The sequence below is a fragment of the Panthera pardus genome, unplaced genomic scaffold (assembly GCF_024362965.1).
Source record: "Panthera pardus isolate Hobbes unplaced genomic scaffold, ASM2436296v1 HiC_scaffold_12, whole genome shotgun sequence".
Taxonomy (NCBI): Eukaryota; Metazoa; Chordata; class Mammalia; order Carnivora; family Felidae; genus Panthera; species Panthera pardus.
In genome coordinates this window covers 59,183,792-59,198,780 of record NW_026526677.1, presented here as the reverse complement: position 1 = coordinate 59,198,780, position 14,989 = coordinate 59,183,792, and the positions used below count along the sequence as shown (strand labels likewise).

Genomic DNA, 14,989 nt, shown 5'->3' with positions numbered 1-14,989 from the left:
AGAGTATTAACAATGTTTCAAGTAATGTGTAGCCATCATATATAATGTTTTTATGGAGGAAAAAGCCATTCCAAGTTCTAATTAGGAATACCAGAAACATTTCTACTTAGTGAAATAAAGGTGATAGGAGAAAGAATGATTTCTAAAGAGAACACAGCAACATTCCATAAGAAGAACAGAACAGGTACCTGTGACTTAAGAAATGCAAAGTAAATAGTAGTCAAGAAAAAGACTCTGCACCCAGACCAGCTGGATTACAATTTAAGCCCTTAATACAGCAGCTCTGTAATCTTGAGCAAGGCACCTTAACTCTCTTAGTTTAACTTTGGTTTGTTTCTTCACTCATAGAAATTCTTCATTCATGGAAATGATAACATTATCTACCTCACCAACTCCTGTGGAAATTAAAAAAGTTAATATTTGTAAAGTGAAAAGTACGTAATAAGTACTATATAAATGTTTGCTACAATGCTAATATAAGCATTTTTTTAAAGTTACATTGCCAGAGACAGTAGAAGGTTATTAGGAGAACATGAACAACTTTATGCTAACAAATTTGACAACTCAGATGAATCAGATACCCTCTAGAAAAAATCAACATGCCAAAATGGAAATGAGGGGCGCCTGGGTGGCGCAGTCGGTTAAGCGTCCGACTTCAGCCAGGTCACGATCTCGCGGTACGTGAGTTCGAGCCCCGCGTCAGGCTCTGGGCTGATGGCTCAGAGCCTGGAGCCTGTTTCCGATTCTGTGTCTCCCTCTCTCTCTGTCCCTCCCCCGTTCATGCTCTGTCTCTCTCTGTCCCAAAAATAAATAAACGTTGAAAAAAAAAAAAATTAAAAAAAAAAAAAAAACAAAATGGAAATGAAACATCTGAACAATCCTGTATCTACTTTTTAAGTGAATAAATAATTGAAAAGCTTCCCACAAAAAAAGAAATCTAGGTACAAAAGGTTTCATTGATGAATTCTATCAAACATTTAAGAAATAACATCAATTTGGGGCTCCTGGGTGGCTCAGTCAGTTAAGCGTCTGACTCTTGGTTTTGGCTCAGATCATGATCTCAACAGTTTAAGAGTTAATGAGTTTGAGCCCTGTGTCAGGCTCCACAGGGAGTGTGGGGCCTGCATGGGATTTTTTCTCTCTCTCTCTCTCTCTCTCTCTCTCTCTCTCTCTTTCTCACTCACTCACATGTATGTGTTCTCTCTCAAAATAAATAAACTTAAAAGAAATAACACCAACTTAACAAAAAAAATTAAAATAAAATAAAATACAGGAAAAGATAACAATTTCCAACTTACAAGACCAGCATTACTGATACTAAAACTTGACAAAAACACATACACACACAATTATAGACCAATATCCCTCATGAACACAGACACAGAAATCCTTAGCAAAATATTAGCAAATTAAACCAATAATATAAAGATAAAACAATAACATGTCATTATTGACTGAATTTATTCTAAGAATGCAATACTGGTTTAGCACTTAAAAATTAATCAATTAGAAAAATACATGATAGGGGCACCTGGGTGGCTCAGTCGGTTAAGTATCTGACTTCAGCTCAGGTCAGGATTTCATGGTCATAAGTTCAAGTGCTGTGGTGGGCTCTGTGCTGACAGTTCAGAGCCTGGAGCCTGCTTCTCTCTCTGCCCCTCCCCTGTGCTCTGTCTGTCTCTCTCTCTCTCTCTCAAAAAATGAATAAACGTTAAAAAAAAAAAAAGAAAAAGAAAAATACATGATACAACTGTAAACCTATCTTGATGGCAAACAATTATAAAGATGTAACTTGTCACAATAACATAAAAGTGGGGGTACAGAGCTATTTGGAAGAAAAGTTTTTGTGTAATATTAAAACTAAATTGGTATTAATTTGAACTATGTGGTCATAAATTAAAATCCTGATTGTAATCCCCAGGGCAACCACTAGAAAATAACTAAAAGATACATTGTCTGAGAAATGAGAAAGAAATAAAAATGTTATATGAGAAAACATCTAACACAAAAGAAGGTAGTAATGGAGGAATAGAGAAACAAGATATAGGAAAACAAATAGAAAATCAGAAGTCCTTCTGTCTCTATAATTAATTAAGTGTAAATGTATTAAATGCTCCAATTAAAAAGCAGAGATTGGCACAATGGATTTGGTTTTTTGGGGTTTTTTTGTTTTTTTTTTTTAACGTTTTATTTATTTTTGAGACAGGGAGAGACACAGCATGAACAGGGGAGGGTCAGAGAGAGGGAGACACAGAATCTGAAACAGGCTCCAGGCTCTGAGCGGTCAGCACAGAGCCCGACGCGGGGCTCGAACTCACAGACCGCAAGATCATGACCTGAGAGAAGTCGGCCGCTCAACCGACTGAGCCACCCAGGAGCCCCAGAATGGATTTGGTTTTAATGATCCACAATATGGTATCTACAAGAGTTGCACTTCATTTTTTTTCAAGTTTATTTATTTTTATTTTGAGTGAGAAAGTGTGAGTGGAGAAGGGGCAGAGAGAGGGGAGGGAGAGAGAATCCTAAGCAGGTTCTGCACTGTCAGGGCAGAGTCTGATGTGGGGCTTGAACCCAAGAACCATGAGAGCATGACTTGAGCCAAAACCAAGAGTCGGACGCTAGACTGATTGAGCCACCCAGGCGCCCCAACAAGAGTTGCACTTTAGAAACAAAAACACAAATAAGTTGAAAATAAAAAGGACAGAAAGATATTACACGTTAAGCAATAACCAAAAGAGAGCTGGAGTGTCTATACTAATATCAGGCAAATAGACTTTAAGACAAAAAATGTTACAAGAGACAACGACATCGTATAACGAAAAAAGGGTCGGGAAGATGTAATTATAAACATATATGTACCTAACAATATATAATAAAATATATGAAGCAAAAACTGACAAAACTAAGGTGAGAAATAGCTGGAGATGTCAACATCCCACTTTCAACAACAGATAGCACAGCCATACAAAAGATAAACAAGGAAACAGAAGACATGAATAATACTATAAATCAACTAGACCTAACAGACATATACAGATTGTTCCACCTAACACAACCATATAGACATTCTTCTCAAGTGCATATGGAACATTCTCCAAGCTAGACCATATGTTCAGCCACAAAACAAGTCTCAGTAAATTATTAAAAACTGAAATCATACAAAGTATCTTATCTGACCACAACGGAATGAAACTAGAAATCAGTAACAGAAGGAAATTTGGAAAATCCACAAACTGCAAAGTAAGCAACATACTCTTAAACAACCAGTGGGTCAAAGAACAAATCACAAGGAAAATTATTAAATACTTTGAGATGATTAAAAATGAAAATACAACATATCAAAATATACGGAATACAGTGAAAAAGTGCTGAGGGAAATTTACAGTAGTGAACATCTACATTTTTTTTAAAAAGTAATAAAGGGCTCAAATCGATAACCTAAACTTCCACCTTAAAAAACTAGAAAAAGAACAAACTAAACCCAAAATAAGGGAAAAAATAATAAATATTAGACCTGAGATCCAAATAGAGAATATAAAAACAATAGAGAAAATCAACAAAAGTTAGTTCTTTGAAAAGATCAACAAAATTGACAAACCTCAAGCTTAGACTAAGAGAACAAAAGAAGACTCAAAAGCACACTAAAGTCAGGAATGAAAATGGGAACATTACAAAGCTTATAGAAATAAAAAGTATTATAGAAGATGTGAACAACTGTATGCCAATAAATCAGATTACCTAGATAAAATGGAAATTGCAGAAACACAAAAACTCCCCAAAATAGCTCAAGAAGAAATAGAAAATCTGAACAAACCTACAACAAGTTGTTAAGTTGTTGATTAGCTAAACTACTCCATGGAATTGCTACCTCAGCAACACATTTTGTTTGGTCATTTTGTTTGTTTGTATGGTCAACACATTTTGTTTTGTTTGCAAGGACCTTAAACAGACTCTAGACCTCTAAGGGAAGCACGTGTCCTAACAAGCAGGCCACAGAGACACAAGTAAATGTAAGTTTGCTTACATGAATTAATGACAGGACTTGTGATCAATGGTCTCTCCTGCTTCCCAGTGCCTGTATGCTTTAAGTGTCCCTTACCCATCAGGATAAAAATCTTGATGGAGTTCACAAAAACACTGCTCTTTTTGTTTGAATGGACAAATCTAGCCCCAGCCCAGGAACTCCAAAGCACTCCACCCACAAACCCTACCTAATAAAGGTACTTTAACCCCAGGTTCTGCCTCTCTCTGTACTCTGCCTTGACCTCTTGATGTGGCCACTGACAGCATGTCCTGTAATTCCTCTAGGACCTGTGAGTAAAAAACTTTGCTGTTTCAACATCTCTTGTGATCTGTAACCAAACCATGGTTCACCAACCAGCACCTTGTGCTCCACCTAATAAATGTTAATTTAATGAAGTCATAACACAATTAAAGAAGTTATGATCAGGAATCATAGAACTCCCAGCAAAGAAAAGCCCAGGACCACATGATTTGACTGGTGAATTCTACCAATCATTTAAAGAGAAAATAACACTGGAGCAACGTGGGTGGCTCAGTCAATTGAGTGTCCAACTCTTGATGTCAGCTCAGGTCATGGTCCTGTAGTTCATGGGACTAAGCCCCGCATTGGGCTCTGTGCTGACAGCAGAGCCTACTTGTGATTCTCTTCCTGCCCCTCCCACTGCTCGTGTGTGCTCACACTCTCCCGCTTTTTCAAAAATAAATAAAACTGAAAAAAAATTTTTTTAATAAAAAAGAACACCAACCCTTCTCAAAGTCTTCCAAAAAATGAAAGAGGAGGAAATACTTTTTACCTCATTCCATGAGGTCAGTACTATCCTGATACCAAAGCCAGATAATAACATCACAAGAAAATTATAGATTAATATCCCTGATGAATGAATATAGATGGAAAAAATTTCAACAAACTACTAACAAAGCTAATCCACCCATATATTAAAAAACTTAAACCATTTAGCCAACAATTCCACTTCTGGATATATACCCAAGAGAACTGAAAGCAAAGACTCAAAAAGGTATTTGTACATCCACGGTCAGAGGAGCATTATTCACAATAGTGAAGGAGTGGAAGCAACTCAAATGTCTATCAACAGATGAATGGACAAACAAAACATGGTACATTCATACAATAGAATATTATTTAGCCTTAAAAAGGAAAGAAATTTTGACTCATGCTATAATATAGATGACCCTTGAGGTGATTTATGTTTCCAGTAAAATAAGCCAATGACTGTATGATTCCATTAATAGGTATTTACGGTAGTCAAATTCACGGAAACAGAAAGTAGATGGGTGCGTGCCAGGGGCTTGGAGGAGGGAGAGATGGGGAGTTACTGCTTAATGGGTAGTTTTTCCGTTTTACAAGATGAAAAGAGTTCTGGAGATTGATGGTTGCACAACAATGTGAACATTCTTAATGCCACTAAACTATACATTTAAAATGGTTAATATGGTAAGTTTAGTATTATGTACATCCCACCACAATTTAAAAATACTTTTTTTCGAAAAGGATTATATACCAGGAACAAGTGAGATTTATCTAAGGTATGTAAGGATGGTTCAATAAATGAAAATCAATGTGATACACCAAGTTACAGGACTCACACTTCCCAATTTTAAGACATAGTACAAAGCAACGACCCTCACTACCAAAATAGTGTGGCACTGGCATAAAGGTAGACATAAAAAGACCAAAGGAACAGAACTGAGAATCCATAAATCACCTCAAACAGCTGTGGTCAACTGATTTTAGACAAAGGACAAAGGTGCCGAGACTCACTGGAAAAAGAATGGTCTTTTCAATAAATGGCGCTGAAACAACTGAATAGCCACGTGCAAAGAGGATGACTTGGACCCATCGTTAACATCATATATAAAAATTAACTCAAAATAGATCAAAGACCTAATTGTAAGAGCTAAAACCATTAAACTATTAGAAGAAAACACAGGGTACATCTACATAACCTTAGATTTGACAATGGATTCTTACGTATGACACCAAACGCATAACCAACAAATGCAGTAATAGATAAATTGAGCTTCATCAAAATTAGCAACTTTGTGCATCAAAGGACACTGTAAGAAAAGTAGAAAACAACAACCCACAAAATGGGAGAAAATATCTGCAAATCATATCTGATAAGGGTCTCACATCCAAGATACATAAAGAACTCTCAACAACTCAATAGAAAGACCCACAATCCAATTAAAAAATGGCTAAAGGACTTAGAGACATTTCTCCAAAAAAGGTACACAAATAGCCACCAAGAACATGAGAAGATGTTCAACGTTATTAGTCACTTGAGAAAGGGGAATCAAAACCACAGTGAGATACTACTTCATACCCACTAACATAAGTGAAAACAAACCAACAAATAAACAAGCAAAGTTAAAAAAAATTTTTTTAAGTAATTTCTACTTCCAAAGGGGGCACTGAACCCAAGATCAAGAGTCATGTGCTCTACCAACGGAGCCAGCCAGGCACTCCAAAATTTTTCAATTAAATAAAAGAGGCCCCTTGGTGGCTGTCGGTTAAGCGTCCGACTCTTGATTTCGGTTCAGGTTGTGATCTCATGGTTCATGAGCTCAAGTCCCACGTCTGGCTCCGCACTGATAGCTGATAGCACAGAGCCTGCTTGGGATTCTCTCTCCTTCTCTCTCCCTATCTACCTTTACTCTGCTTACATACGTGCATGTTCTCTCTCTCTCTCTCTCTCTCTCTCTCTCTCTCTCAAAACAAATAAATAAACTTAAGAAAGAAAAGAAGCGTGGGCAAGGATGTGGAGAAATTAGAGCCCTCCTATATTGCCACATTGCCACTGGGAATGTAAAACGTTGGACACTGTAAAAAAGTTTAGCAGTTCCTCAAAAAGTCAAACACAGAATTACCCTATAACCTAGCCAGTCCACTCCTAGGTACATACCTAAAAGAAATGAAACCAGGTCCTCAAATACTTGTATACAAATGTTCATAGCAAAGTGTTCACAATAACCAAAAGGTAGAAACAACCAAAATATCCATCAGTGGATGAATAAACAAATGGGGTGTGTGTGTGTGTGTGTGTGTGTGTGTGTGTGTGTGTATACATACATATATATATATATATACACATATACATATATGTGTGTGTATATATATATATATATACATATACATGTATATGTGTGTATATGTATATATATATATATATATATATATATATATATATAAAAGGATATTTCTTAGCCAATGAAATGAGAGAAGCATTAACACATGCTACACATCGATGCCCCTCAAAAGCCATAAGGCTAAGTGAAAGCGGCCAGACACATTTTTTTCTCATAAAAAATCATCCACACCCACTAACCTACAACTAAAAGCAATTCACTATAGCAGGAAAAGAGCATTCATATGAAAGCAAGGATCCTGGGTTTTAATCCACACTGCTTATCATGGAAGTGAGGAAAACAATTTAATTCCTCTAGTCCTCAGTTTCCTTAATTATAAAATGAAATGAAACTACTAGCAATAAAAACAATAAAAAATGACAGCAATACACATAAGAGTAACATTTATGAGCATTTACAGTATGTCAGGCAGTACTGTTTTCCAAGTTAATATTAATAATTTAAATGTGAATATGTTAAGCATTAACGTATTTTTCACACAACCCCATGAAACAGGAACTATTATTATCCCCACTTTAAAGGTGAGGAAACTGAGACGCAAAGAGGATTAAGTAGAAGAGCCATGCAGTCTGGCTCCACAGCCCATTTTCCTAACGACCATGCTACACTTGATCTCTAAGACCTTTCCAGTTCTAAAATTCTGGGTCGATGTACATTTAAGGCAACTTAAGGACACTATTGAACCCTTCTGCTTCAGCCACCACTTAGCAATTAACATTCTTAAAATATGCTAAGAGCCTTGTTCTGAATGACATCTAACTTCACCAGATGTGCGATCCTCACAGACCTCTGATGAAGGATTATAATGGAAAGAAATGGCTCGTTTGTATACGGTTATCTGTGTGAGATACTGCCAAGTGCCAAAGAGCCCAGAGGAGATTTACATGTCACTCAAAATTCTTCTGAAGCCAGGCCTAACAAAGCTTTTTCAAGGAAGGGAACAGGCACCAGTCTGGGTGAGGGCCTGCCTATTAAATTGTTCAAGAAAACGGGTGATTAATGTCACATAGCCAGCGAGCAGGAGTAATTCCAGGCAGATGATCGGGTGTGTTTCTAGATCCGTGGTCAACAAACTTTGTCAACGGCCAGATAGTAAATATTTTAGGCGTTGCAAGCTCCATGTCATCTCTATGGCATATTCTTTGTTTTCTCCTTCGAATTCTTCACAAATGTAAAAACCTCTCTCAGCTCAGAGGCCATACAAAACCATGTGTCAGACTGTAGTTTGCTTACTTCTACAGTGGATCATTGGATAAGTTACCTTTTAAAGTATGTTACTGTACCTTCTGACAGTTTTTAGTAGCTACTACAGTCCCAAGACTATCCTGAACTCTATTAGAATTTTAAGTTATACCGAAATAATCCAGTTGACAGGCTTATGAAGCAAACAGTATTACACACACACTTATTTATTTCGGTGTTTACTGCACACCTAATGCAGGGTGTCAGGCGATCACAACCATCCTTATAAAAGGAGACAAGCCAGTACACTATGACATATACAACCCAGTTAAGGTTCTAAGCGAAGTAAAAACTGCAAAGGTGCCAGAGGAAAGGTTAAACAAGAAACAGCTACAGGAGCTCTGATGTAGTAAAGATTCCATCTAGTAGGAGCAGAAACATCAAAGGCTGCAGGGGTGGCAGTAATTGAGATAGATTAAGAAGTATTAAAAAGCTGAATGGCAGTGAAGGAAAGTCCCACACAGACTGAACACCTTTAGCCAAAGCATGACAGTGGGAAAACATAAGCTGCATTCCGAGAAAATTAAGTAGTGGTCCAATTTGTTCAGCTTCAATGATGTGGAAATTACTTGGAACCCTGGAGAGGAAAATAGTGGGAAACAGGGCTAAATAAGTAGGTTGGGAGGGTCAGAGCAGAGAAAGCCTTGAATGCCATGCTAAAAAGTGAAGACAATCTCCAGGCAGTAAGGACTCAGGAAAGGTTTCTGACAGTGTAGCACAATGATCAGAGGTGCGTTTAAGGAAGGTTAGTCTGGTAATGACAAATATGATGCGCTGGAGAAGGCAGAATGTCCAAACCCCAGTTACGAGGCCATTCTAAAAATCCACACATATGACAGCTCAAACCATAAGAGAGAGAAGATAAAAGCACAGATAGAACGAAAAGTACTATCCATACCACCGACCGGATCTGGGCTGACGGAGAGACGGAAAGCAGGTCAGAGGTTTAGAAACATCTAGCAGACAATGAGAAGTCACTCTATAAAGCCTTTAAGCAAAGGAATAAAAAATGAAAGCATGCCTTAGGAAGATTAATCAGGCAGTGGTGAATAAGGCAGAGTGGATATAAAGAGACCAGAGGTCAGAGGTCACCGGGGAACTACTACAGTAACCCAGCCTTATGGCGGTGCCAGTCTGAGCTTGGATCATGCATGGCAATGGAGCTGGAAAAGTAGCCACGGACAGGAGTTATTTCAAAGGACTCAAAAGAGTCTAGTGGCCAACGGAATAGAGTAGATTAAAAAAAAAAACAAAAAACTGCCATATTTGAGGACTGCATAAATGGGAAAATAGTTAATAAAGATGTGGAAAATTGGAAAGGAAAGCAAACCTGGAGAGAATAATGAAGAGTTCTGTTTTAAGTATGATAATTTGCAAATAGCAGGTATCTATGCAAAAATGGTCCGAAACTATTTAAACATAGAGAACTAGAATTGTGAGTGACAAGCCATACAAATGACGACAAGCAACCAGTGTACCCCCTTAGAACGTATAACGATCTGCCACTACAGAAGCCTCATTCATAACAAATATTTACTGGATTACTACTAAATCCCAGGCTAACCACTAAGGATAAATGAGTAATGAAGACAGACACTGCCCCTGCCCTTACGTGCTCTACAGTCTAGTAAGAAAGAGAGATGAGCAAATGGGCAATCAGAAAACAACCAGGTAAGGGTCACTGATGAGGAAAATGAAATGCAAGGTGCTATAGGAGCATAAAGAGAGGTATCCAAACCGGACTTAGGGGTATAACACAGAAAACCTTTCTGTGGAGATGGGTTCTAAGCTATGGGTGGGGTGCTTAAAAATCAGGAACCATTTCACACGGCGAGACCTTTTAAGCCACTAATTACTCTAAAATAATTGAAATAAGAGAGGGACATGACCAGCATTTTAGAAAGATAAATCTGGCTGTAATCCAAGTAGCAGGAAAGTAGTTATTTAGCAGACACCATCAGTAGTGATTCAAAAAAGAGAGAGGGGGCCAGGATGACTCCCCTGTTCTGACTTGAGACAGTACATGGAGAGTGGTACCACTCACAAACCAAGGAACACAACAGAAGTTTCTCAAGATGGGAGAGGAACTGAGTCAGTTTGGGACTTGTAGAGTGTATGTGTCTCTGACACATCCAAGCCTTTTAACACAAGGCTAGATATATGGAAACACAGACTGGAGATGTGGGCTTGAGAGGATCTGAATCCAAATACGACATGTTCATAAGATGACAAAAGGCCCAAGTGGAAGCCTGAGGACGATAACTTAAAGGCCTCCACCAAAAGCCTTCCCCAGCAGAACCAACAGCATTCTATATGTTATTCTTAAAACTGTGAGCTTTGCACATAGTCCTTTTTCTGCTTACTTAGTTAGAATAAGAAATTATGATTGGTAAGGGGGAAAAAAGCAAGGCTCATTCTGCTACTTGGGCGTATTTTCAGATGCAATGGGTATTTGCAAAATATAGTATTTATTTGTACAACCTCTCTTAAAATAGCTACCTGATGAATCAACAGACAGCCTGTGTTCCTATGTGTTTATGTTCATTTGGACATTAATACGCTTTTAATTGTCAGCCAAGCTTAAACTGACAAAAATTGTGCAAGTATCTCTGTCAAGCACCTTCAAGCCTCGGGTACCTTCTACCTCTGGGCTCTGACGAAGCCCAGAAGCTGAGCTTTTAAGAAGGAAAGGCAATGGGGCGCCAGGGCGGCTCAGTCAGTTGAGCTTGAGCGTCCGACTTTGGCTCAGGTCATGATCTCGCGGTTTGTGAGTTCGAGCCCCACGTCGGGCTCTGTGCTGACAGCTCAGAGCCTGGAGCCTGCTCCGGACTCTGTGTCTCTCTCTCTCTCTCTCTCTCTCTCTCCCCCCCTCCTCCACTCATGCTCTGTCTCTCTCTTTCTCAAAAATAAACATTTTTTAAAAATAAAAAAAAAATTTTTAAAAAAAGGAAAGGCAAGACCTCTTCTGAGACACTAAACCAGAACTGAATATACGTACTCCCCCGGATCTGGTCTAAGGTTTGAGACCACAGAGGATGTGGTCCCTCAAAATACGAGAAGTAATGAGAAATAAGAAGAGTACTGTTAAGCAGAGGTATACAGATCCTGAAACTAAAATCAATCCCTTCACATCAATAGGGTAAAGAGATTCTTGTTCTTATTTTAGTGGCTTAAACAACCCTCAAAAAAGCATTACAGTCGTAGTCCACACTCCACATATGAAGTGGACTAAATGCTATTAATGCTACTTCATGACAAGAGGACTGAAAGTGCCCTGCTAATGTAACCCAGGAGTATATTTCAGACAAGAGATAGGAACCATATGATCCTAGGAGACTTTGTACACTCACAGAAAAATATTTACCAAGCAAAGTCTACACTAAGTCCTGAGACTAAAAAAGTGAGTAAAACACAACTTCAGTCAAAAGGAGCTTATGCTCGAAGAGGAGAAAAGATGCACACACAAATTACCGTAACTGTTATGGGACTAGAGAAGGCAGCAGTGGAATCCTGTTAAAGAGCATTAGCTGAGAGAGGGAGAGGGGGAAAAAAAGGATTCCCAGCTTTATAGAACAATTTAAACTGAAACTGACGATCAGAGGGGGGGATAAAAGGTCAAGAATGCCCTCACTACAAATCCAAGAGAGAAGAGTAAAAACAAGTTTTCAAAATTTTAAACAAAACCAAATTTTAAACTCTCTGAATCCCCCCAGCGAGGACAAGTCTGGAGTTCTGTTTCTGTTTACTTTTCAAGAATCTAAAACATCTATACCAAGAACCATGCCTGGCTTTGAATTTTCCAGTATTAAAATACTGAAAAGCTCAAAAATTGTGCTAAGAAGACAAGATCCTCCGAATTCGTAACAGGAAATATGGCATTTTCCCAGATTATTTTCTGGCTTCGGTGAAGAGAGAGAACGGGGACCACACTGCAGCAGCAGGATTTATAAATATGAATTACAGGATAAGATGATTTTCCAAACATCTGTCAAAAGTTCATTTGATCCACGGGAAAAGGGGAAAAAAAAAGACTCAAGAGAAGCCAAATATAGTGACTAATATGTGGACCTTTTATAGACTTCAGCGGGTTGATGGCCTCATGGGCATCACATGCCCACTCAACAATAATAAATATACAAAGCCTACACAATAATGCACTTCATACCATCCAGAGCACTTTCCCATGTACCCGCTCACTTGACTCTCACAATGTACATAGCGGATACCTCTGGTTAAATGTAAAGACAGAGAGCCCTGGTACTTTAACATGCTATACATAGTGGGAAGATGTAGAGACGCCAGGTAGCCTCGTGCTTAAAAGAAAACCACTGTTCTGCCACTTCCTACTTATATAGTCTTGGGTTAGTAGTTTCATGTTTTCTTCTAGGGTACTTTACCTATAAAATGAGAGTAATAACTACCTCATGGAGTTATTACACAAGATTAAATAAAAACAAGTATGATAGCTAGTATAGTGTCTGACATATAATAGGTACTCCTTAAATGAAAACTAGCAATGGTAGCTTTCAAAAGCTCTATAAATACCTGGTGTAACGCTGTTACTAGGAGAGCACTTTTCCCCTGCATTTTTTTTTTAATTTTTTTTTTTAACGTTTATTTATTTTTGAGACAGAGAGAGACAAAGCATGAACGGGGGAGGGTCAGAGAGAGGGAGACACAGAATCTGAAACAGGCTCCAGGCTCTGAGCTGTCAGCACAGAGCCTGACGCGGGGTTCGAACTCACGGACCGCGAGATCATGACCTGAGCCAAAGTCGGCCGCTTAACCGACTGAGCCACCCAGGAGCCCCTTTTCCCCTGCATTTAAACTGCACTCAGATACCTAGATGTTTTATAACAAAGCAGGCAGCTATTAGAAACAGCCCCTGAAGATTTATTCGCTCTTTGTTTCTTGTATGTTGTAATGGGGGGGGGGGGGAGCACAAGGAAAGTTGACTAAAATATGTGTAGAAATAAGCTATTTTTATAATTTTCCAACTTTTGCTTGATGATGTACTGAAAGACCTGGACAAAATTATACCATATCCCTTTCCCTGTTGTTAAAACATAGGCTATTTGGGACACTTAATCCCTACTTCTGAACATTCTGCTTATGTATTGTGTGGGACGTGCTTTGGAAACAAGTTAGTGTCCATTAATTTGACTAACAAGAGGAAATAGCCACCTTTTTACTTTCTCAGTTCTATGAAGTGAACTAAACGGAGGTCTCTTAACTGGGATTAGAATTCAGGTTTTCTACTTTTCAAAACTATCATGTCTTGAAAAATATAAAATTAGGAGTTTTCATTTGTACAGGTCTCAAAACAGACCCTGAAACTTGCTTGCTATTGTCCCTAAATCTTCAATCTAGGCTTGACTATGTACGTCAGGTGATCAAGTCATGTGACTGTGTTTGTGAAATTAATCACCAAATTGCTATTTTCATCTCCTGAGAATTTCATTCCAAAAAGATTTGGTCCTTTTTACTGGATTCCACTCCTGCTCTATTTCCCCCCCATTACAATGAGAAAGCACTGCCATCTACTGGACTCTGAAGATATTGCTGCTATAGCTTTTAGTCCGAGAGAATTCTTACAATTCTACTGCTTTTTTGTACTTTGTCAATAATATAGCAGTTAGAGTTATTTTGACAGTATGAGTTACATAAAAATAAAATTCCAGGAGTCGGGGGTCAGGGTAAAGTAGGATAGGAGACAGAAATAATACCACCACCACCCCCCACCCCCCACCCCATTATTGCTGATAGTCCTAAATACAACATGCATTCATTCACCTACATTCATTAACAAATTTCTACTAAGCACCTACTATACTATACCCCAGGTACTGGGCAAGGGACACAATGTTAACACGATAGGATTAGAGAGGTAATCTCCCTTATCATATAATAGAGTTTAGCACCTAGTGGGTAGTTTCCATTTATTATTGAATTCTATTCATGTGCCAGGCTCATAATGTTCACGACCACCTTTCATCCCCCAAACAATTTATGATGAGGTAGAAATTGTTACCTCCATTTACAGAGGAGAAAATAAACTCAGAGGTGACTCAATTTGCCCAAGATCTCTCTCGTAGGTAAGTTAAACTAGGAAGTAAACTCACATCAATCTGACTCCAAAACCTGTATTCTTAACCACCAGATTACACTCATCCAGGTAGCTGTCAGCATCCTCCCCAAAACAAGAAGAGCTGACAAAAGGAAATTCAGGCAAAGACGGTCTTACACGTCTATGTTAAAGGCAAAACTCCTAAACTGAGAACTGAAGGTTTCCAGCTTATTGGAGAAGGAGCTAACCCAACAGCCTCTTACTCCCCCTGCTCCCCTAATTGCCATTCTGGCAGTTAAATCCATCTAGAAAACATCTCTTCAAGCCATCTAGCCTTATTCACCAACTTCCATCCGCTCCAACTTCAAGCTACAACAGTGTTCCTCTCTGGTTCTCCATAGTCCCCAAACATTAAAAAGGGCACCTCTACCTAAGGTGCTCTTCAAATTACTTATATTCTGCTCTAATTCACCTGTGTCATCTGCAAGA

At 38.5% G+C, this 14,989-nt stretch overlaps 1 protein-coding gene across 1 annotated transcript in view; it reads right to left on the bottom strand.

The window, feature by feature from the left end:
• UVRAG (UV radiation resistance associated) overlaps positions 1 to 14,989 on the bottom strand; it is a 296,412-nt gene that overhangs the window by 215,423 nt on the left and 66,000 nt on the right. The window lies entirely within an intron of this gene.